Raw genomic sequence first — 25,535 nt, forward strand, 5'->3', positions numbered from 1 at the left:
GCTTTGAAATGAAAGACCGAGTAACAAGAATAGTAATTAAAACTAAAATTCGGGCAAAACGGCTATTTTGCCTGCTTCCGTTAAAACAACTAATAAATAACGTAATTAAAACAACTCCAGACAAGAAAGGCACCACTCGAGCAGCCAAAACTTTCGTTTTTTTTTTTTTTTTTAAGGATTATTTCCTATTTTGTATATATTACAACGGCTCACTGTGAAAATGTTTCTGGAAAACCTTTCAAATAACAGATACTGGTACTATTAACAATTCTTATTGTGGTTTGTAGATAAACATGCACGAATTTAAAGGTTGGCCAACTTGTACATTCCTGTGATTAGCTGAAGCGTGTGACGGCTCAGGATGTGGGCTCGGTCGCTTCGAAGATTTTTTTTTTTTTTTTTTTTTTTTGTGCACGGGGGGGGGGGGGGTATATTCATAGTATAGCAGCATGTGAGGGAATGAATGCATACTTCGAAATCTCCCTTCATCCTCCCCCACAGAACAGAGATGTCACCGACAGACTTGAAAAGAGGAGAGAAATACAGGCTAAGGGATCTACGGCGAATTATAACAGAATGACAATACAAAAATATGATTTCAATATTATGTAAAGATAATTTTCAATATTCTTTTCGAATAATCCAACTTAAATCGATTTGCAAGCCATAAAACCTGACAATTCGAAGAAATTAATTGTGTTTACGGTTTATGGCTGCGACGGTCACTTTCATTGGTTGCTTTTTATTAGTATAAGCATTTTATTCATAATTCTGTACAGGTATTGCATTTGCTTATTTTCAAACAGTTGTTATTTGGACACTGTGCGGTGCAGTACGTGGATGTTATTTCAATAATTATTAAAAAATAATATCGCGCCTTCGAATGTGCGATATTTGGTTAATACATAAAATATATAATTAAAGGTAAATTAAATTTTGTTTCTTTCCTTAAGCCCTTAACAATGCCAAAACGAAAGTGCGTTTTTAACGATGATTATTCGAAAGAATGGAATTTTATTGTAAAAGGAAAACATAACGTTGAAGACTATTACACTTTTTTTTATATAATCTTTGTCACAAGTAGCTTTATTTTATCCTCCTACATGTTTCGCCAATTTTTCTATTGGCATCCTCAGGGAATACAAACTAGTAAGTTAAAATGAAGGTTACAGACTAGGTTATAACAGATGGTTCTAAGAATTAGAACCTAGTCTGTAACCTTCATTTTAACTTAGTAGTTTGTATTCCCTGAGGATGCCAATAGAAAAATTGGCGAAACATGTAGGAGGATAAAATAAAGCTACTTGACAAAGATTATATAAAAAAGTGTAATAGTCTTATGAATAATTGTCAAGAAAAAATTCAACACATAACGTTGAAGTTGAATGCAAAATCTGTAGACCAGGCATGTCAAACTCGCGGCCCGCAGGCCACATGAGGTCCACGACAAGTAACATGCGGCCCGTCAAACTTTGTAACCAATATGGTTATTTAACTTTTGACAACACCGAATTAAATAAACATATTTAAAAAAATTAACATTTCCACTTAAGATTATTTTATACGCCAAACTACTCTGCAATTTCTAAAGGAAATAATGTCCTATTTGTCATTTCAAAAAATCTTGTTACACCACTGCATAAATATCGAATTTTAACTAGCAAGTCTACGTACGTGGCTACATCCGCTGACCATAGCAATCAGAGGCTAGCCGTTAGCAATTTTCAAGTCGTAAGAAAGTGTAGTGTTTTCTTTATAATTAATAAAGAATTTATAAAAATAATGTCGAAACCTTCAACCAGTATGAGTAAAAAACGATTAACTGGAGAAGAACATCGTAGTTTTCAAGAAAAATGGGAGTTACAATATTTTTGTACTCAAGGGGGAAAAAAATTATACCTGATATGTAGAAACTACTGCAAAACAATATAATATTAAAAGGCATTACGATACAAATCATAAAGAAAACTATGACAAATACGTTGCGAAACTTTGTGAAGATAAATTGTCAGAATTAAAGTTCACTTCAAAATCAACGAAGTGTATTTACCAAACCTATTGAAGATAATAGTTATGGTAAAAACCAGTTATTTGTTATCACATTTAATTGCAAACAAGTGAAACCATTCACTAAAGGGGAATTTATTCGCAAATGAAATATTAAAGCAGTTGAAGTGTTGTGTCCTAATCAATTAAAGAGATTTAAAAATATAAGCTTATCTCGAAATATCATTGCTAGCAGAATTGATGATATAGCCGGGAACTTAAGGAATCAACTAAATTCAATAATTCCAACATTTCAGACCTATTCCCTTGCAATTCACGAAAGTACAGATGTACGGGATATCACTCAGCTGGCTGTTTTATTCGTGGATGTGATATGAACTTAAAAGTAGGTGAAGAACTTCTAGAAATTATTCCTATGCACGATACAACCACTGGAGTTGATATTTTTGACGCCCTTATGGAAGTTTTGAATGAATAAATTTACCGTTAAAAAAGCTAGTTTGTCTTGCAACTGATGGTGCTCCTGCCATGACTGGTGTTGTTAAAGGAGATGTTACAAATTTAAAAGAAAAATGCAAAGAACAAGGTAATAATAATTTTCATTGCATTATTCATCAACAAACACTATGCTCCAAAGCTTTAAATATTGGACATGTCCTAAAAATGTCAGTAAAATTGTAAATTATATTCGTGCACGTGGGCTTAATTATCGCAAATTTAGTAACTTTCTAGAAGATATAAAAAGTGAATATAGCGATCTACCTTATTATACAGAAATTAGTTGGCTTTCCAGACAAAGTTTTAAAGCGATTCTTCGAATTGCCGGACGAAATTACCATTTTTTTAGAATCGAAAAATTATGAATGTGAAATATTAAAGAATGATCAATGGATAAAGGATCTGGCTTTTTCAGTTGACATTACAAGTCACCTTAGTCAACTTAATCTTAAGCTACAAGATGTTATTTGACAATATTAACATTTTCAAACAGAAATTATTACTTTGGCAAAAACAAATTCAAAAAGAAAATTTATCCCATTTTAAATGTTGTCAATCATTATTACAAAAATCACGGAAATTGAAATTTTCAGAATATGCCAATCAAATTAAGTTATTAGAAAATGAACTAGAAAGAAGATTTTTAGATTTTAAGAAATATGAAAATCGGTTTCGCCTAATTACTTCTCCTCTATCGATTGATGTTGAAACTGTTGATGACAATGTACAGTTGGAATTCAGTGTGATTCCGTATTGAAACAAAAATATATGGATGTTGGAATTCCAAAGTTCTATAATTATTTATCCGTCGATCGATACGCCAATGTGTTATGTTCAATTAGGCGTATTTTATCTATGTTCGGTAGCACATATTTATACGAACAACTAAAAGAATAATAAAACTGCGGAAAGATCAAGATTAACAGACCAGCATCTTATTTCAATATTGCAAGCAATATTGAAAAGATCCTGATGAGAAATGAAATGAAATGGTGATGAGAATCTCATCACCATTTCAATATTGCAAGCAATACTGAAAATTATTACAGCTCAACAAATCGACCAAATTTTAAAGATTTTGTTAATGAAAAACGTTGTCAAGTTTCTTCAAAAAAATAATATGTATAATTTTATTTAAATATATAAACTATATTTTATATGTATTTTTGTAACATGGTTATATTTTGTACTTATATATCCTAATGTTAATATTAAAAAAATCTGTTTCCTCTTTATTTCGAGATTTTTTTTGTTCTGTTGCGGCCCGCGGCTTGATGTATAATTCTTAATTTGGCCCTTAGAGAATAAACGAGTCTGACATGCCTGCTGTAGACGAATGTTTAGTATTGCACATGGGGGATGATCGGATATTACACAACACATTAACACTCAGAAACACAAATTGAGCATTTCGAGTTCCAGTATTGATACTTATTTTGTAAAACCAAATACCAGCAATGAAAGAAAAGTTATTGCTGTCGAAATAACTATGGCATTTCATGGTATAAAGCATCATCATTCTTTTGGTCGCCCATGTCTCGGTTTCGGTTTTCCAAAACCTGGCAACCCTATTTGAAAGGCAAATCTGTATTCCAAAGTAATTGGTACGCTGCTCGTTGGATAACGCAGATATCCGAAATACATATCCTAAATTGAGAACTTCGCAAAAACAATTTCTGATATTGTGGAAGCTGGATTCAGTCATAATAATAATATTATATTGAGAAAAACAAGAAAGGCTGAACATATCAGAACACGGAGATCTAATTTAGATAAAATTGAGTGATTATGGCCTGGATAAGACATCTTATTACGAACCATCCCACAGACATGCATGTGGGATGGTTCGTAATACAAATCGCAAGACGTTCCCACATGTCTGTGGGAACGTCTTGCGATTTTTACGAGACTAACATGAGTTAACTATTATGATATAATAAACGTCATGGTCATTGCGAAGTGATTGATACTAATGTATTTTATATTTTTAAAAATAAATATTAATAAATTTCTTATAATCAAAGTTTAATGTAATTCTGGATGAAGGGGATCAGTGAGAGAGTAATGCTTCTTTTTTTTTTTTTTGAAGGATCGAAAGGTTAAAAAAATGAAGCTACCTAGGAGCTAATCAGAAGATTAACCCCTAGTAGATTTTCATGACTACTAGGGAATTGTTATTCACGAAAATTCACTGTATATTTTATTCCATTGTGCACATTGAATGAAACTTCAAATAAGCTTCATTGTCTGGAATCACTCCTCAGAATTATCCATGACATCTTTTCGACTTCATTTGGGAGAATAAAAATCTCATAAGTAGGAAGATGGATGACTGTCTATCCCTTCCCCTTGAAAGCTATGTATTTCGCAAATATTAGCATTTTCTAAGTTATTGTATATGCCACGTATAAGTTAGAGCACAGTATGAGTTCTGACACCATCTGCCTGGATGACAGGAGATGCATTTCACAGTGGTATATTTCGCAGAACTTGGCGACATCAAGAACAAATTCTGCTTGTAACCTCAGAAAACAAGGATTGTCATCAAACTGACTAAACGATTCAGTATGTTGATTTAATTTAGCAGTCAAAATACATTTTATATTACATGTTTTAAATTGGGAACTTAATCCCTTGACTACCCTAACACAAAACCTTTTGAGAATGGTAATAGCTTCCTTTTCCCATCATACTGACAAACAATTCTGTATATGTATTTTTTTATTTATTTTTTATTCTATCTTCCAAAGTATTGCCAAATCAAGCAGTTTAGAATTTTAAGCTATCGAACACCATGTTCATTAATTTAAATACTCTGTAATTTTGTCTAATTTCGATATGCTGTTTTATGCCTCTGGAAAACCGAATAAACTGAGAATTGAGATGGTTCCACAGATTAATAGAACACTATTTTATAACCGTATGTACTTCCTCAGAGAAATCTTTAACTCCATCACAGTGATTGTTAGGTCTATATCTGGAGAACAGAATACAGATGTCAGAAAGGGTAATCATTACTAACACGTAGCTCTTCACCTCCCATACAAAAAAAAATCCAGCTGTCTTTTAATTTCTTCTCCGTTGTGTGGCTATTTGTATGATATTCACGGTTTAAAGAATCGATTCCGAATCCAGCCGACCCACGGTTCTGAGTCATCATGCTCCTATTATCAGAGTTCATCCTACAGGCTCCCATTCGTGTCTGTATACACATGCATACATATATACAAACGTCCATATACAAGTATTCTTAATTAGAAGTCTGAATGATAGAAGATGGGCTTGATTCTCTTAGTTATCCTGTTTCACTGAGGAACACCTCCTGAATATCATCTCATCCCTTGAAAATCATGCTATCACCATTTCGATTGATTTTATTTCTGTTTAGGTCTAGTGAACAGAACAATCCACTATTCCCTACTCTCCTACGTTTCATTCAGGACATGTTTATTTTAACACAGCCATGCTGATCAATTTCTCTGAGAAGCAAAGTTATCGCAATGTAAGTATGTATTTCATAATTGATTTTAAAATTACCTGTAAGGTTCATTCGAGTTTTGAGCGGTAGACATGCAACCAACGCTACAGAAATAGCACTATCTTTAAATTAATTTATCTACTAGATTTCCAAATTTCTTAATATCAATTTAACTGGGAAAGTTTTCACCTCCAGATTTTCTTGACAATAAGTGTATGACATGCACTTTACCTAAACATTCAAGAAACTAAATTTTTGCTTTCTCTGGAGAACAAAAGAACAATTATATCAAAAGAATAATATCTAAAGAACAATTAACCATCTACAAATAGTAAATCTGTCTGATCACAGAATACCGATCCAGCATCTGGAGTGGCGCTGAGAGTTTTCTAAAAATTAATTCAGCAATTAATTCAGAGTTAAGTAGTCTTAGGGTTAATGACATTCTGTTCTATTAACTGCATTCCCACTGATCCGTTCAGAAGTGCCAATAACTGTCCTTTTCTCATCTCAATCTGGTAAGATCCATTCACAGTTAAACTCTAAAACTCACTGTTCATTCCCCACCTCTTCCTTCATCCTCTATGGATTAGTCCAACATCATATGCCGTTCCTTAAAATTACAAATTTAAAAGTATTTGGCTTTCTTCCTTCCATGCACGGCGCTAGCCTACTGGAAGTTGTGTAACCTAACGTATTTCTGATCCTATTAAAAAAAAGTAGGACTTCCGGCTAACAACTAGCATTTGACTGCTATTTCAAACGATTTAATTAGATGCAGTGTTCAGCGAGTAAAAGTAACAAAGCGATTTTGCTTCATGAATATTTCCTTCAATAAGGAACTGCATTTCCATTTTTTTACCCCGTGATTACGTTACAGATATAAGATATCTAATGAGAAGAAATGCAACATACAAGTTCAAAGCAAAGACAGTTATTTAGATTATTCTGTGAGGCTTTGTTCTTGCTCATAAATTATTTTATATTATATATAAGAAATGACAAACATTACTAGATGTTTGTCATTTTAAGTTTTGAATTGCAACAGTCGGAAAATAGTAAATCTAGTATCTTATCGATCAATACATCGATCGGGCTGCTGCACTCACCTGAACCAATGTCTGCTGGACAAAAAGTGCAAAACACACAAAAACTAGCAGGTGGAATTTCTTGTGTATACATAAGTCATACTAATCTTTACAAACCAGTCTAATCTAAAATCTCAACTGCTCCTGTGTTTCAGAAAACAACGCGCAATATCTCTTCTCTTTTTTTTTTTAAATGTTATTTCCACTCACGAAAGGTTGTAAAGCCTATAGTACATTAGTACTGTGAGTGGGCTAAGTTTTTTTTCTATTTTTTAATTAATTTTATTATTATTATTTTGTATTTTTATTTATTTTTACCTAGTAGTCCGGAAACCCTGATCTAGAAACCAAACATGGGACATTTTCAAACCACTTCAGAACTTCCAAAAAGCAGGGTTAGTGGTCTCACACCAGGTGATGAAATTCATCTCCTACCTAAAGACCGTTACAAACATTCATGTCCACGGCGAGATTCGAAGTAGTGACCTGTCCGTTGGAGAGTAGGCCAAAAACTCACTAACAGTGGTGTTTGGAAACACGACTCTTGTAAATCAGTTAAACTTGGTTCAACTTTCAATCAAAAGCCAGAGTAAAAGTTCGGAACAGTGCTATGGTTCCGCGCAAGCTCCATCGTCACCTGCTCACTAATCATCCTTCGCTAGCATCAAAAGACAAAGCCTACTTTCAAAATTCATTATCTGCAAGATCCAAACAATTAAAGATTTTTAAAAAGCAAATTAGTGTGTCTGAAAAAGCTCAGATAGCTTCTTATGAAGTGGCTGAATTAATTGCTCTCAAATTAAAATCTCATAATTTGGCTGAAGAAATTATATTACCTGCTTGTCGTAAAATTGTAAAAAGAATGATCGGTGAATCAGCAGAAATTGATGTTTATAAAATACCACCCACTTTCAAATGACACAATTAATCGCAGAATTATAGACTTGTCCCGAAATATTGAAGAAAATACTGCTAATACTCTTGCAAATTCAAATTTTGCTTTACAAATCGACGAAACAACTGATATTACAGGAAAAGCACACTTAATTGCATTCGTTCAATTCATTCACGAAAATTATATAATTAATCAATTTTTATGTTGTCGTGAATTATCTGATTTCACAACAGCAAAACATATTTTCGATGAAATTAATTCTTATTTACAAGAAATTAAAATTTCGTGAAATTTGTGCATTGGCATTTGTACAGATGGTGCTCCGGCTATGACAGGATCTATAAAAGGATTTGTAGCACATGTAAGAGAACATAATGCAGATATATTAGTTACCCATTGTTTTTTGCATCGGGAAACACTCATTACAAAACAATTACCATCAGAATTGAAAGTAGTGCTGGAACAATGTGCTAAAATGATTAATTATATAAAATCAAGACCATTAAAAAGTCGCCTGTTTAGTCAATTATGCCAGACTATGGAGTCTAAATACGAATCATTGTTACTACACACGGAAGTCATGTGGTTATCCAGAGGGAAAGTTTTGTCTCGCGTGTTTGAATTAAAAAACGAGATAAAGATATTTTTTGAACAAGATAATAATGATTTTGTTGGTTTGTTGGATGACAAAATATGGTGTGCTAAGCTGGCTTACTTATCTGATATTTTTGTTATTTTTAATAACATAAATACGAGTTTGCAAGGACCGAAAGAAAATATTTTAAACTCAACCGATAAATTGTTGGGATTTCAAAAAAAAAAAATTACTTTATGGAAGAATAAAGCATAAGAAGGTAGTTTAGAAAAGTTTGAGTCAGTTCCAAAAGATTGTTATAAAATAATTCATAAAATAGTTATTGATCATTTGACAATACTAGAGCAAAAAATTGTTCATTACTTTCCAAATTTAGAAACAAAAAAATTTGATTGGATTCGGAATCCATTTGTGATAAACGACACATCGATGTATGAACTAACTTTGAAAGAAGAACTGATTTCCGTGTGTACTAACCGAGATTTAATTTCAAAACATTCAGAAGAATCAATTAATTCGTTCTGGATTAATCTTAGATACGATTATCCAACAATATCACAAAAAGCTTTAAGTGTGATATTGTAATAACACTTTTTTAAAATTGTAAAAGTAATAAATTGTAATTTATTACAATTTTCCACATCTTATTTGTGCGAATTCGGATTTTCGGCTTTGACCGATATAAAAACGAAAAAATCCAGACTTTTAAATCTGGATCACGAAATGAGAGTAGCATTATCATTTATACACCCAAATATAAATGAAGTTATCAAAAAAAAAACATGCTCAAATTTCGCAATAAATGTCATTTATCATTAAATAAACATTTTGTTTACTTTGTAATGCAATTTCATTTTATATTTTATTGCACATTATTATTGTATGTTATTTTTACAAAATATATTATAGGTACATGAATTAATTAACCAAGTAAAATTCTTTTAAATTTATCTTATTGTTAGTGTGCCGCCAAATTTTAAAATTATTAAAAGTGTACTATGACGAAAAAAAGGTTGAGAATCACTGATTTAGATAAACAAATTGATAAACAAGATAAGTTTTTTATAAAAAATAAATATTTAGATAAGTTTTTATGTAACAAATATGTATAAATAAAATATATAAATACATGTCACCTTAAAAAATAAATGTTTAAATTTTTATATTTTGCAGAATTCATTATAATTATTCCCATTAATTCTTAACATTGAATAATGCGGTTTTGATATATGCGGTGTCCATCGAGGATTAATTAACCGCATATATCAAGGGATACCTTTATATCCAATGTTTCACAGTACAAAGTTCATCATATGCTGTATCTCTGAAATCAGCAGCTTTGGCGCTAGTTGGTAGCTCAACTTAGCGCTAAAAAGGTGTGTTGCTGGGAATAGCCAGTTTCAACTTGAATGAACGAATACAAGGCTAGAAAAGCTGCTATATAAAAAGTGCAAAACCTATGAAACTGACATAAGATTTAATGCTACAGTTGCATACTGCCAAAAACCTAACTTTTTCAGCATAAGTGACCTTCTGTAGACAATACTAATTAAAACTGCAATTCCAAGTGTGGTTTATCTATTACCTTTCATTAAATAGTATGACCCAAAAAAGCTATAGTGAAATGAAAAAGCATCTTCTTGTAGGATGGTATTACCTTTAATACATGAAATATACTGAATGATCACTTTATTAGGAACAACATTTAATAATGAGTGGGACCCCCACCCCCTTTGCTTTAGGAACAGCCTGTATTCTGTGGCACAGATTCACTAAATGTCTCAAATGTTGCTCTGATACTATCACAATGGTATTGCCCGCTGCAAATTGGATGGTGGCATGTTGCTGCTGAGAGCTGCTCGTTCCATTTCATCCCAGAGATGTTCTACTGGGTTGAGGTCTGGGGACTAAGCTCGCCCCTGAAATAAAGGAAACTTGCTGTCATGTTCCACGAACCATTTTACAACGCTACATGCCTTGTGGCATGGCGCACTGTCTTGCCTGAAGTATCCATTTGACAATGAGTAAACTGCAGCCATGAATGGGTGAACAAGAACAGCGACGATGTTAAGATAGACTGGCATTCAGGCAGTTTTCACCTGGTATCAGGGGACCTAACGTGTGTCAAGAAACCATCCTCCCCCACACTATTACACCCCCACCACCATCCTTAGCTGTTGCTACTTGATAGGAAGGGTCCATAGCCTCACGTTGTTGCCACTATATTCTAGTTCTGCCATCAGCATGATACAGTACAAACCAGGACTCCAGAACAGGTGGTGATATTTTCCCAGTCGTCATAACATCAGATTATACTGAGCTGTTATTTGACTAGTTCTGGTCTCCTCCTCTCATGTTTGACAATCCTTGCCATTCTTATCTGACCTCATGCATCAATGAGCTGTTTCCATCCTCCACAGAACTGCCGTTGGTTGAAGTTGTCTGGTTATTACACCATTCCTGGTACACCCTGAACACTGGTCTGTGTGAAAAACCAGGAGAGTAGACGTTCGTGAGATACAACAACCAATCACACCATGCTCAAAGTCACTTACGTCGCACTTTTTATCCATTCTGATGCATCAAAAAAAAAAAAAAAAAGAAAAGAAAACGTCAGATGCCTGTTTGATTTGTACAGAAAGCTGCAGTCACGTGAACAACGTGTTCAGGAACGGTCTATTTTCTAAATGGGAATTCCTAATAAAGTGATCGCTCAGTGTATACAGTAACTTACTAGACAAATATATTCACGGGATGCACCATAAGGCTCGAGATAATTCCTGAAAACAGCAATGCATGTGGGATGTCTTTCTGCTGAACATTAATACAGGAGAGTCTATATACACACATGCCTTCAGTATTCCCTACAAACAGGACCTAAAAGAGGAAACTAAAAGAGGAAAGTTGAGAAGGCGTCAAAAGCATCATCGCAACCACACAAAACACCATTCTTTGTATTTAATTCTACATATTTTTTTTTTGCATTGAGGGGGTGGCAAAACAGTGCTTGCCTAGGAGCGGAATATGCCATAAAAGATGTCCTACCTACGAATGAGCCTCGGTGGTGCGACATCTAGTGAATTTAGAGAACAAATGATAGAATATTCTTCTTGAAACAATGCAATGAGGAAAGTGTTATTATTAGAGCTGCACTCCGGATTTTCCATGTGAGCGAAAATAATGAAAACCCAAAAATGTTGAAGTTAATGTTCCTGGGTTAGAGGCCAACGAAGGTCACAGTAAACATTACAGCAGTCTTCAAGTAGCTATTGTGAACAGTGTTATTATAATTTTTTTTTTTTTTTTGAGTGGGGGACGGATGTATACACATATATTCTCCCCCGCTTCCTTCTGGGCCATACTGTATTCCAAGTATCACTAACTAGACGGCCGCTTAGAATATCTACATTGGTAGTTAGCTATAATGTAGAAGCACCTTCTAGTGTCGAACACCCACACCTTGTATCGAAGGTATGAGTGTGTGCTGTGTATATAACAGTGTTGGCTAAGTTTCCTAGACCCAAGAGCCAAAAGATATTTTCTAAAAAATTTAAAATTTTTTTCACGTGACAGAGAAAAATTTAAAACCTTTTATTCTTCCTTAAAATTATTTTCTTCTTCGTATTTCGGTTCTTACACCTTGTTCGACCATTTCAAATAACGATGTTTGAAATGGTCGAATAACTTCCACTTCTAAAGCTGAAAAATGTAACCAGTATTTCACCGTAGAAACCAATTTTAAGCCACATTCACTTGTCACAACACAAAGCCCTCAAGATAAGTTGGGAGGCAATTCTAGGCTGGATATTGATGAGTGACGATTGGTGCTGATTACATTATCCCAAGTTGGTGCTGCAATGCATGGCGTATTTCATTGTCAATTCAAACTTTCTTCGTATTTTATATTTTATATTTAATATAAATACATAAAATACGTATATTCTATTTTATGTATTTAAATTTGTTCTGAAAATATGTATCGTGATTCTTTTTTTTTTTTTTTTTCTAATAGACACACAACAAAATTGCCAAGAGTCCGGATTTGGCCACCGCTGGTATATAAAGCAACAAAAAATCGGATTCGTAAAAACATTCTTTGAGTGACAGATTAGTAGCACAGTATAAAAATAAGTATCTCGTATTCGATTTTCTATTATGTATATAGAACTCCATGCCTGGATGTTCAGCTGCAGGTGGAAAAACTAAATCCATACATCCCTAGAAAACTGTCAGAAAAAATAAACGTAGAATCATTTTTTAATATACAGTATATATATAACATATGGAAAATATGAGCGCAAAACTGCACAATAAATTGATATATGGCACATATAATCAACTATCGCAAACACAATATTACTCTGTCATAACTAAAAGAGACTTCATAGATCAGTCAGTTTCGAGAAAGCCTTCTAGTTGGAGATACCTTTATCATTGCTTTTTAATCAAATGTCTCATATGGGAGTGACAAGGTCCTTCTGCTTTCGGGAAACTCTGGTTTTTGAACCTGCAACCAGACCAGGAGAACATAAATTTACACACAGAAATACATATTTAAGTACCTTACCCTAAAATTAAGTTATTTTTATTCTTACGTGACGCAAGGAGTCCAATAACTCCTTGTGTCATTGGTAAGAATTTTGTTCGCAAACAATTTCAAATTACTTTTGAAAAAGTGTGTATATACACACACTGCAGGGCCCTGGATGTGCAAGACCACCTCCCCACTTATTAGTGGCACGAAGTGGCTTGAAAATGTATCAACGCTTGGTCTCGAGAGCAGGGTTTCCAGGTTATGAGGAAAAAAAACTCTTAGCCCACCCAATACTAATGTACTATAGGTTTATAACTTTCACAAATGGGAATCAAGCGAAAATAATCATTCATGTCATCAAATTCCTGATACGTAGCATCAAGTGTAGAGGCTATTATAACATTACATAAACTTTCAGTATATATAGTAGTAGTTCAAAAAAATTTATTAATTCTTCAAATCAGATTTGGTTTATTAGTCTAGAGAACAAAGATCATGAAGAGGCTTTCGGAAAATGAAAAAAATTAAAATTTAAATGACAATGAATTTAGAAGCAGACTACATTTTCGGCATAGCTACAACAGGCGCCCGAAAACTAAGAACACAGGATAATCAAATCTTACATCGATTCAGGAAATCGAAAGTTTTTTTTTTTTTTTTGAAGAATCAGCCATAAATCCGACCTCCCATATTCTCTCACTCACATACACACAAACTGAGCGAAATACATGTACAGCAATGTAGGATCTACTTTAAAATTCATACTCAGAAGCGACCGCGTTAGTTTCATCAATGCAGCGAAAAAAGAAAAAGTATTTGTTTACAGTTGACCTATTTTGGCTGTCTGTCTCCTTGATCTCGAAAAATCTGGCAGACGTCTGATTATCTGTGTATACTGTTCGTATTATCTCATAATTTCCACTGAAGAAAGGAAAATTTTGTCTAAATTTCCGACTGACTACAAAATAGTTAACATCACATTAATTTGAATGCCATATCGTTTATATTACACAGATTCACTATAGGGACGAAAGTTTTCTCCGAAGTGAAAATTCGTATTTAATAAGTGATATATTTAAGAAGCATTTAATATTTATCAGTAATATTTGATACAAAATATTATATCAGTAAAATGCAGCAAGGTTAAGTTATATGGTCTTTCACAGGTGGCAGTCTCACCTACCTTTCTCCTACACTAGCTACCCACAACCGACAAAACTATTTACGGTCGCCTGATAAACAACAAACTATTAGAGATCTTCCTGGAGCACGCACCCAGATAGATATCTTATGCATCTAAGCATTTAAGGTTTATTCGTGGTCTTTTTTTTTTATAAAAAAAAATAAGAACCAAGTCTCAAGTCCTTGAAAAAGCTTTCTTTCTTCTTTTTTTTCCTCATTGCACTTCTCAAATCAAGACAGCATATCTCCACAACTTTTTTTTTTTTTTGCTAAAAATTACATTACAGTGCCCATCTCAGTAAGTTATACGAAAGAAAAAAAAAAACATACGATTTTCAAGAAATACATTTTGCAAACGACAGATACTGACATACAGTAAACGAATATATATATATATATATTTTTTCCCACTGAAAAAACATCGGCACTTCAACTAAGAGCAAAAACAGACACATAAGCCAAAAAATTAACGTATCCCCCCCCCCCCATCCTGTTTCCGGCCAACCAATGCCTCGACACCAGTGCCTCGTTTGGTCGTTGATCTCCAGGATGTTAGTCTGTTTAGTTAGTCCAGGATGCCTTAGGACACATACCGTGGTCTAGTAGTCAATGCAAAGGCAGATGCAAGAAATTATCTTGGCCAAGTGAGTTGGTTGGTTCGTTGAATTATGATTGATTTGCGCAAGGACAGCAAAGATTATACGCCATATCAAAGGTGACCAAAGGAGGCCCAACACAGTACTAGGTAGGAGGTCAATGTTTTAGCTCATGAGTGTATAAAAAAAAAAAATAAATAAAAAAAAAATAAAAAAAAACTATTCTGGGGATTGAGGGTTAAGCAAACTCATTCATTCATCAGTTAGTGTTGCAGGTCTTTAGGGTCAACGACCTACAAAGTATTCTTGGCTTCCGTAGCCATTTAATAGAATAAGGCATTATTGCCTATATTTCTGCATAAAAACTGCACGTGTTCTTTTGGCCAGAAGAATGCATACAGTTACGGAATGAAATTCACCTCCGAGACTGTTAACTCACTTTCAGTTGAAAACCCACTATATAGAGGCCTAAAAGGCTTCAATTTGACAAGATTGGCGAAATATAATGAGAATGTTAAATATCCATCACTATTTAAAAACCAAATAAATGAAACATAAGTTTCGAATTTTACCAGAGTTTATGAGAATAAGCTTATGGCATTGAGAGATGACTTGACTTGCACTACTTAAAAGACGGACTCTGCCCAAGAGCACGTATGTTCGACTTATTATTATTCACTGATTTCACTGGCCTGACAGCTGTTTTGAACTGTTGGTTCTCATAAGAGACCAGGCAGAAACCCAAGAGGGCAAAAACCTTCTGTTCAATACCACAGCATTCCCATGTTAGTTACATACTTCATAAATTCGAAAAATCTTTTTATAAGGATGTTTAATACTCCATATAAAGATGTTTCGCGTCCTAGACGATATTCGAACACGGATCTTTCCAACCAATCAAAGCGCATCTCAATACCGGGTGATTTAGGAGGATGTTAAGTAAACTATCAGAGAATCAACATTTTTGCTCCAACATTTTTTTTTTCCCTCGTAGTGAAACAGGAGCTTCCTACAGAGAAACAAGGAGGACGTCCAACGACCAAAATATCAATTTTGAAAACAAAATTGTTTAATCAAAATTTGGTTCAAAACTTAGCCTACAGTTGTTTTTCCCTAGTTAAGCAGGAAGGATGGACAAACTTGGATGGGAATACGAGACTACTTTGATATGTATTACCATGCGGTTTAACATTTATCACAAACATATGAAGTTTCGTGGTAAACCTCATTGAAAATACTGTGTGTGGATTGTTAAGTGTTGTAGCGCAAAAAATCTGAGCCACTTCAGAGGAGCGCCCCGAAGAGACATGATTGAAAAAAAAAAAAGGGGGGGGGAACAATTAAGATACGTAAATAATCGTTTTCTTGTTGAAATAATAATAATAAAAAAAGGTAACTACAGACTACTACACGATCTACTTACGAAGTAGTAATTAGATCGTGCCGGCAGAATTTTACTACTAATAAAATAACTTTAGCATACTAACAGATAAAGAATAACCACCAGGTACTTTTCACTGATGAAGAAACTCAAATGTTAGTGGCTTTCAGTAAAGCTCCACATTACATCTCTGGTATTCAGATAATCATCAAGATAGTACTAATCTACTAATCTTTGCAGTATGTCTACTATCACATAATAACAATCAGTAATTATTCTCTAACACATTTAGTAACCTCCATCTGCATTTGGAATAAGGAGCTCCTTTCGGGAAAATAAAAATAACGTGATCAAATCTGGTGATATTACAGGCTATGAGATAGGGCTCCCACTCCTAATCTGTATGAAAACTCCAGGAAACCTTTCAGTGTTTTGGCATAATATTACAGAGCTCTGTGATGCTTAAAGACATTCTTGAGTCAGTTGAAGAACTTCAAAAATTTGCAGTATGATCAGGTTCGTTCTATTCCTGTTAGTGTATTCTGTGAAGAATGGTTCAATCACCGAATTGGAAATCGGGACATACCACATTTATTTTAGGAGTATTGCACTTTATTTATTAAAATACGCAATCTCCTCCCACCGTCTCCCTCTCTCTCAAATTCGAGGACTATGTCGGTGTAATTCCAAGAAACGCGGCCTCCTTAGAAAGAAATAACCAATAAAATAAATGTACTGGCATTGTTTATCGACGATAGCATTTCTAGTGAGAACGTACTCCAGTCAGGTGCATTTCCTTGTAACTTCCACTTCAACTAACTAAATCTTGTAAGCTATATTGTCGCGGTCTTTTGTACATGATGAATAACAGGAAGCTCGCAACTGCCTGAAGAATGCATTGAAAAGCATCCCCTACTGCTTCAAGTTGATTCACAATCACTGCCTGGTTATTGCTTTTTTTTTTCTTCTTTGTTTTTTTCCAATAGAATCAGTATATCATAATTCAAAAGCCCAAACCAATACTGCACTTTCCGATGCTGTGAATAACCCCAACTTGACCACTCAGTTACATATAGTTAAGTGTGCGTGTGAGAACTGCTTACATCTGAGTTAAAAACCCAAATCCTATCAATGTTATTTCATTAAATATCTGGTTTTGTAATCGGTAGTACTTCTGCAGATATAACCTGCAGATATTAGAGTAATCGGATTAGAGTAATTAGATTACTATAATATATCGGATATTAGAGTAATCAAACAGACGAATCTGATATTTTGTAAATTTTATAAATATCACAATATACAAACGAAAAGGAAAACAACTATTTTTTTTCTGACAGGTTGGCAACGTTGCACTTGATGTTACGGCATTTCTAAAAAAACTGCGAACTGTTGCGCAATTTTTGTAGTTCCATGATATCACACTATTTAACATATATCGGCAGTCGCCCCTTTGATAGATCCGTGATTGTGGACAATAAACCAAGGACCGACCGTGTCAAAAGCTGGCGGTCGAGAAACCCATCTGCACAACACTGCCATTCAAAACAAGGTCTGAAAATAAAGAGCATTGCCTATTATCTCATTTCGCAGAAAATCTTTGATATCATAACTACTTTCAGCACACGAAACTAACCACACAGTAGGTGCTAAAAATTTCGACATGGACCCAACTGTTGGTTATGGGCGAGTTTTCAATTACAAATCACAATTCCAGAGATGACGGAGCATGATCTCAAGAAGTTTGAGATTCACTTTAAGGATACCCGTTAATTTGTATATTCTAGCATTTACTAACTATGCATATAACTTTATATATTTATAATACTATAAATCAATACTTTTAAAGAAAAAGTCGGCAGACTTTAATTTGCTGTAGTACATTAAGCGCAACTTACTAACAGTCTAAAATTGGTTTCAAATATTTCGCTCAGTTTGAGTCCTATTATGTATGCACAGCTATAATAAATCCAGAGGAAGATGAAATCTGAAACCGTAACATTTTTAACAATAATTCAGTTGAATTAAGAGAAACAACATTAAAATAAAATTTACTTGACTATAATACAAATTTAAAACTTTATTAGTGAAAAACAGAACAGAAAAACTTAATATATTAATAAATCAAATACGTATTTCTAAATCATCCCCCCACTTCTATACATACATACATACAAACTGAAGTTTGGATCCACCAGTGTACAGTGCCATATAAGAGTACATTGGGGTGTTTAATAGGAGTTAGTGAAAAGCAAAGTTTCTGCTCATGCACAATTTAATCTTAAAACTCACTAATGTTGTACGTTAGTATGCGAGATTAATTATATTCTTTTTAATCTTATTTTAGCATGAAGGCAATTGGTGTGAAGTCAGCAGCCTCTCTATAGATAAGTAGTCTAGTCGTGAAGACACTTCAAGCGCAAACTTTGCTTACACTTGAGTATAGGATTAAAACAATAATATAATTTCTTGTGTATTATAATTTACTTGATTACCAAATGAAATAGTTTTTGAAGAGATGTTTCACGGATGAAAATTTCTGATTAAAAAAAAAAAATAAACGCTAATACGTCTATGACAATGTGCCAAATAATTATTCTTACTTCGTATTTTCGCTAGTAATTTGCAAAATTACGAGCAAAACAATTCATAACGGAAAGCAAATGAACAGGGAATTTCAGCCGAGATATTTCTACAAATCAGTTAGTCCACATAACAGAAAACTACAAGGGGGGGGGGGGGAGGTAGGGCCTGGAAAGTTCTGATAAACACCTGTTACGATTCCGAATGCCAAACATGAGCGGAAGCTATACTATCTTGTGGAATGAAAAACCTATCCACCTAAAACATGCAACTTAACTTCCGTTGAAAACGGAAAAAATTATAAAAAATTCTTAACCCATGCTAGATGGGAATCTAACCCAGGATTTTTTCTTCTTCCCAACTAAAGGATATCGCGTCGTTAACGCACTATGAAAATCCACTAAATTAACTGTGTAATCTGTAATGAGAACGAAGTGAATGTCTATTTTCTTGCCATTTTCATAATTTTTTTTTTTTTTTCAATGAAGCCTCTTGAAGACGTAGCAGAGGATATTATCTGCAGAGTAAAGAATTAAGTTAATATATTTAAATATCAGGTTTAATATCAGTTTCCTTAATGTCTATATGAGTTATAAATAATAGTGAGATAGCATTACAGCTCTGCCTTACAAACCATGTTCCTCTACACTTGATGAGCTATAAGGGGCTCGCCCGAGCCCTTTGTTCAATTTTTCTCAAATTTGCGCGCCCCTTGTTCTTCTTGTTTACTTTTTTATTTTTTCAAAAAAAGGAAAAAAAAATATACTTTTTTGAAATATATTAAGCAAAAAAACTCATACAGTAACCTAGCAAAGTGATTTTATTAAATAAAATATTACAGTTACTGTTACCACCATTTTACAAATAAGAATTCACTTTTGGTAATCGCATATAAATAAATGGGACTATAAAATAATGCCTTTGATTGGTACCGTTGATTATCACTTGAAGTATAAAAACAAAAGAGAAATATAACGGACTTCAATATTATTATGTTTAGATAATATTTATTTATTATTTATAGACTGTTTGTCATAAAAACTTCTATCGCAAACAAAAGAAATTTATTTTGTTTATAAAAAATGCGGACTATTGCATATGTGTAGCCTTTACAGGTTGATTGTCCCCCCCCCCCCACTTTTTGATTGGCATTTGTACACAAGTTGTATTGATAAACGTTTTTTTTTTTTTTTTTTTTTTTTTTTGCTCGACGATGCGAGCTCTTTGTTAAAATTTCCATAGCTCACCACTGGGTCACTTATAACCGCTCATCTGTAACTCACTTTCAAGAAAATGAGTTACAGATGATCCCTATAAGTTCATTTAATCGAATTCGAAGTTGTTTTTTTGTCCCTCTTTCAACAAAAGAGCATCGTCGTATGGACTGTATCTTATGCTCTGTATAAGATTCCCTTTAAAACCCCCATACATATTCAACCTTCATACAGCTGCTAAGTTGATATACATATGCCTTCTCGGGATGAACGAAGTTTAAATAGAGATCCTTATTATATACCCAGGATTTCTTGACTATTTATCATATCGTAAAATATTTATCATATCTGATCTTGGTACCTCCCTATTTGGCCCAATTCCAGCTTGTTCTCCAATTTTCCCTTAAGTCCCCCCCCCTCAAGTATGCTTGAATAAATCTTTCCTGGAACAGAGTAAGAAAATTCGTCTTAATGTTCAACGTTTTATTTTCCTTTTAATAAATTGGCACAATGAGCTCTCTATCATCTGGGATTCGACCTTGAGATCAAGCCTTCTGAGCTTAAGCAGTGTAGCTGCTAAAAGATAAACCTAAATATTTCAGCATTTCAAGTCAAATATAATTTACTCCAGCTGACTCTTCTAGTCTGATAGTTTTTTTTTTTCTCTCTCTCCAGTGTGTGTATGTTTAAACTCCCAACCCCAAGTATTAATATGTTCTCCTAACTACAATTTCTTTGATATTTTTTATCATTGTTATTTTATTATCTACATGTTTAAGTTTTTATATCATCTTTAAGATCCGATTATTTTTATGGTATCCATTTCTAAATAATAATAAATAAATATCACCTTTGTGATATGTTCTATATTCGTCCAAAATTATTTCTAATATTTTTTTATTTAGCCACTTTACAAGCACACACACACACACATATCACAGCCCCTTTTTCTCTATACTCTTTAAGAGCATGTTGTTTACTAACCAGGAAAGTTTTTTTTTTCATGGACTGCTGTTTTCAGTGAGTCTACCACAGAGTTTTATTTCTTCTACCTTTACATATAACTTCCCCACATGCTTAAATACAATTATGGAATGCTTGAAGTGCGTTTACCTAGAATGATTTGCAGACGGAATAATTTCGAAGAGGAAGATCTTGACATCAGCATATGAGATGAGCAAATTCATTTTCAGTTGAGTAGTTCTTATGAAGGCTTTCCACATTCCAGACAGGATTCGAACCCAGATCTTTCAAACCAAACGGCATCTTCGATACCAACTGAAATATGGAGGCTTTGGCAAGTGATATTGTGTATGTGCGCGCGCTCCTCTGGAATATGCAACCTGATTGATTATATATATTAAATAACCGATCTAGAATTAAAATTACTCAATATTTAAATGTTCTGCATTTTGCTGCCCATTATTAGATTTAATACTTTTAAATAGTTAAAAAAGCAACAAGTCTAGCTAAGTTCGGATGCATGATCCACTGAATTGTGCTCACAATACTTAAATGAGAGAAAGAAAAGTGTTGCCACTTCATAGAGTGAATTCAATGTTTGACTTCTCCATAATCGTCTCTCGAACACAGTTTCTAGATGACCTAATCCTGAGCTCCTCCACAGTACTGCTAATAATATACTACACGTTTATAAGCTTTTATGGGGGAGATTCATGTAAAAAAAAAAAAAAATATATATATATATATATATATATATATATATATATATATATTCAATTCCATCCAGTCGGTAAGGAATTAACAGTTCAATTTACTAATAAAAATATGCCAACAAATTGAACTACATGGACGAATGTACTCAAAATCAAATTTTATTAAACTCCTGAATATTCAATCAGAAAAGTTATTGCAATCTATAATTTCAACATGTTTTTGATATTTTTCAACATGAAATATTGGACGCCTTGAGAAATTAAAGATTTGAAATATCAAGTCCATTAAAATCGGTAAAGCGACAGTTCCAGAATAACTTGTGTAAACGGACAAAGTCAATTCTTATAGGAGTTTAAAAATTTTTGATAAATACCTAAAATAGATCGAACAGTTTCTGAGAAGTACAAAAATATTCAACATATTGAGTTAAGTCAGATGAGTTGACAAGCAAGTTTGTAAATAAGTCATGTAATGTTCTTTCTACAATGCTAAAACCCACGCATGAAGGATATAAAATGTCAAGAGTTTAACAGTAAATATATGTACTATGATGTGATGACAATGTACAGCTGAACAGTTACTTAAAATGAAACCTATTGCAAGAGATTTTGAACTTTCATAGGTAGTGTTTATAGTATTTATTGAAAAAGAAATTTTAATAGATACAATCATCGTGATACTCGTATTCGCAACAAGAACAAAAAAAGAGTTCCTATATTCTAATGATATTCCCTGACCATCATGCACGTTCATAAATATATCTGGACATGACGTATAAAAATCAAAATATTTAAGGACACCATGATATTTTTAAAAAATGGCACAGAACACTGTAATATAGAAGAGGTCACGTGGATAGAGAGAAACTGCAAACACTTAAATCAAAAAACTATGATGGATACCCTTATCCGTAGAGACAAATTTTAGAATGATTCTGAAATTATGAGTGTGGTACTGGGTACCAAGTATCATAAGCCAATCAAACAGAATACAGCAATCTATCGATTAGTGCGCTCTTTAAAACAGGCGCATTAATCGAAAACGCACTAATCGAATACAATAACCTATGGGAAAAAGTATAATTCGTTCCTCAAATTTCTTTCTTGAACCTTAATTTTTTTTTATAAAAGAATTAAGGTATGTCACAGGGCCTAGTTAAAGAAAACCATGAAGCTGAAAGACAATAAAACATATTCAGAATATAAATTTTATTATTCTACTTCTTAACAAAGAATTGAGCTAACGTAGTTTGGCGGACGTTTTGTTTCTTTTTTTTTTTTTTTTCATGCAACCGACGGTATGGCCTATTGCCTCTTCTACTCTTCTGCAAATTTCACTGCTTCTCTCTTCATCAGGGTCAGCCTCTAAGTATCTGCTTAAAAACTTCGATTGTATGAAAAATATTTTCAAATTGTTTCTGCGAAATCTCTTTTGACTGACTATCAGTGGTTAAATTTTCTTCATATTCTTCGGGATCTTCCCGTTGTCACTGTGGAAAAGAAATCCAACTCGCCCAAAACTTTAAGGATGTGGAAATGCACAATTATTAGAACGGTCAGTTTATGAAACAGTATCTATACAACAGCAGGATTACCCAGATTTAATGTGACAAACTTCTACATGTTTAGCAGTCTACTGACTAACAGCTTCGTCAGGAAGATTAACATAGTAGAGAATATGCAAAAAGATCTGCGAAGTTCTAAACAGCTTTTTTCTTCTTTTTTTTTGAAACTCATAACATTCATAATAAAGTATATATTAGCCACAAGTTAGGAATCATAACCTTAAAAAAGTGAGCTTCTGGAATCATTAAAGATGGAGAGGAAAAGAAAGAATGAACTTACTTTATTTTATCAATTTCTTTAAAATAGCTATCCAAAAAAGGTTACCGAATAACTTAATCTCAGAAACCAACTTCCTACAACAAAAATTAGAATTTTTAACCGAGCCTCGGTGGAGTTTTGAGACAATATTACAATTTTTAAAATAAGTCAATATCAGAAATGCTTTCGTTGTTTCTTTTGAAAAAAAAAAAAAAAACTGTAGCACAAGATTTCCTTGGCAAAGCATACACTGGTCAAAAAGGGAAAGTTTTGAAATCCTTAAAAATAAACAGTGAAGAACATGTTCTCAGAACATCATGAAATGAACTAGCCAACCTGTCTATAACTTACCTAGAAGACAATCTCTTGTAGAAAGCTTTTTTCTTTTCTTTTTTTTACTTAACAGAAAAAAGGGTTTTTTTTTGTTCAAAGATTTCTGCACTTGACAAAAAAAATAAAATAAAAAATAAATAAATAAAAAATAATAATAAAAAAAAAAAAAATATATATATATATATATATACTCTATACTATAAAATGTGACGTCGGCTTAAAACGGATATAGGCTGTAACGTTTTTGTCAAGTTATATGAAATGTTTTGAAACTCAGGGGCTACCCTGAGTGTCGAGTCTTCAAAATTCGAGTCATCGGAATTCAAGGAGAACCGGCCTACCAGTCCAGAACACGGGGGGGTTGGGCGCAGTAAGCGCCAGAGCCCCACATTTGAAGACTCGACACTCAGGGGCTACAATGAGTGTCGAGTCTTCAGAATTCAAGGAGAACCAGCTTACCAGTCCGGAACACGGGGAGTTGGACGCTGTAGGCGTCGGGGGGGGGGGGTTGTAGGTATGCCCTGCTTTGGAGTGTATACTGCTATGCATTATGGTGGTCGCTACCCAGATCACTTTCGACCTTTAGGTCTCATCAGTAATCCAGAAGATACTAAGCTAAAATCATGCAGAAGGCATTTTACATATGCAAGTAGACAAATGGTGTATCAACATCAGGAGCAGCTCGTGCATAGGCACTGCGGGACTGCAGCACCCCCAATTTTTTTTTGATATATAAATATATTTATTAATTTATTTATATTTGCTTGTAATATTTAATTTTATTATCAACAATCCTATACAATTCTTTTATTTTGTAAAAATAAAAAATTCATCTTGTAGCACTTAGGAGGGCGAAGGACGCTAGCGGCACTGTGTTTTCCACAGTGTCATACTGCTACGCGCGCAAGCATATGCACGTCATAGTGAGATGCGAGCTATTAGCGTAATGCGGCACTGTCCGTCGCACAGTTCCACTGTTGTTTATATGGAGTTTGCGCCAGTAGTCGAGTGTTCGTAGTGCTTATCGTGTTTACTCCGTCTCTTTAAATATTTGTGCATTACAATTAAAGACATAACATTTGTTATAGTAATTTTTAAGAAATTTTGAATTATACTAAACTGTATAATTTTATCAATAATAAACAATTTTTTCATGAAACAAAACAAGAAGAATATATTATATTTTTAAGTAATTTTGAATTATACCAAGCTGAAAAATTTTATCAATAATAACTTTTTTCATGTTTAATTTTTTTTTTAATTTTTACCATAATTTTGATATTTTATCCAAATACATATACACTGTACTTACAGTGTGTATGTATATTTCGAAAGTTGTAGCACCCTGACGATTTCAAGCCACGAGCCGCCATTCAACATATGAAAATACTTTGGGTCATAGCTAACTGCATAAAGATTTTGCGGCTCGTTAAAGTAATTATACTTAACAAGAAATTATATCCTTTACCTAAACATAAGGAACGAAGGATGCGCGTGAAGACGTCTATTTGCGCATGAAAGCTGTTGACTTCACATCAAATGCCTCAGCGTAGCAATATATACGTCCGAAAGGAAATGTGCTTTGCATTGGAATAATGAGGCAATTGATGTCAACCTCTATATAGAAGTAGACTAGACGTTAAGATACTTC

The 25,535-nt window shown here is 33.6% G+C and overlaps 1 protein-coding gene across 5 annotated transcripts in view; it reads right to left on the reverse strand.

Moving 5' to 3' along the window:
* Positions 1-25,535, reverse strand: part of Hyccin (PI4KA lipid kinase complex subunit hyccin) — a 335,986-nt gene that overhangs the window by 250,928 nt on the left and 59,523 nt on the right. Inside the window, exon 2 of one of the 5 annotated variants that reach the window (XM_090411339.1) lies at positions 12,988-13,068. The exons of the other annotated variants lie outside the window; for them this stretch is intronic. The gene's annotated coding sequence lies outside the window, so the exon portion shown is untranslated. The remainder of the gene's footprint in view (positions 1-12,987; positions 13,069-25,535) is intronic. 5 annotated transcript variants of the gene reach the window in all.

This window comes from Typopeltis vanoorti, chromosome 2 (assembly GCF_054136105.1).
Source record: "Typopeltis vanoorti isolate ZY-2024b chromosome 2, IOZ_Tvanoo_1.0, whole genome shotgun sequence".
In the NCBI taxonomy this organism is placed as follows: Eukaryota; Metazoa; Arthropoda; class Arachnida; order Uropygi; family Thelyphonidae; genus Typopeltis; species Typopeltis vanoorti.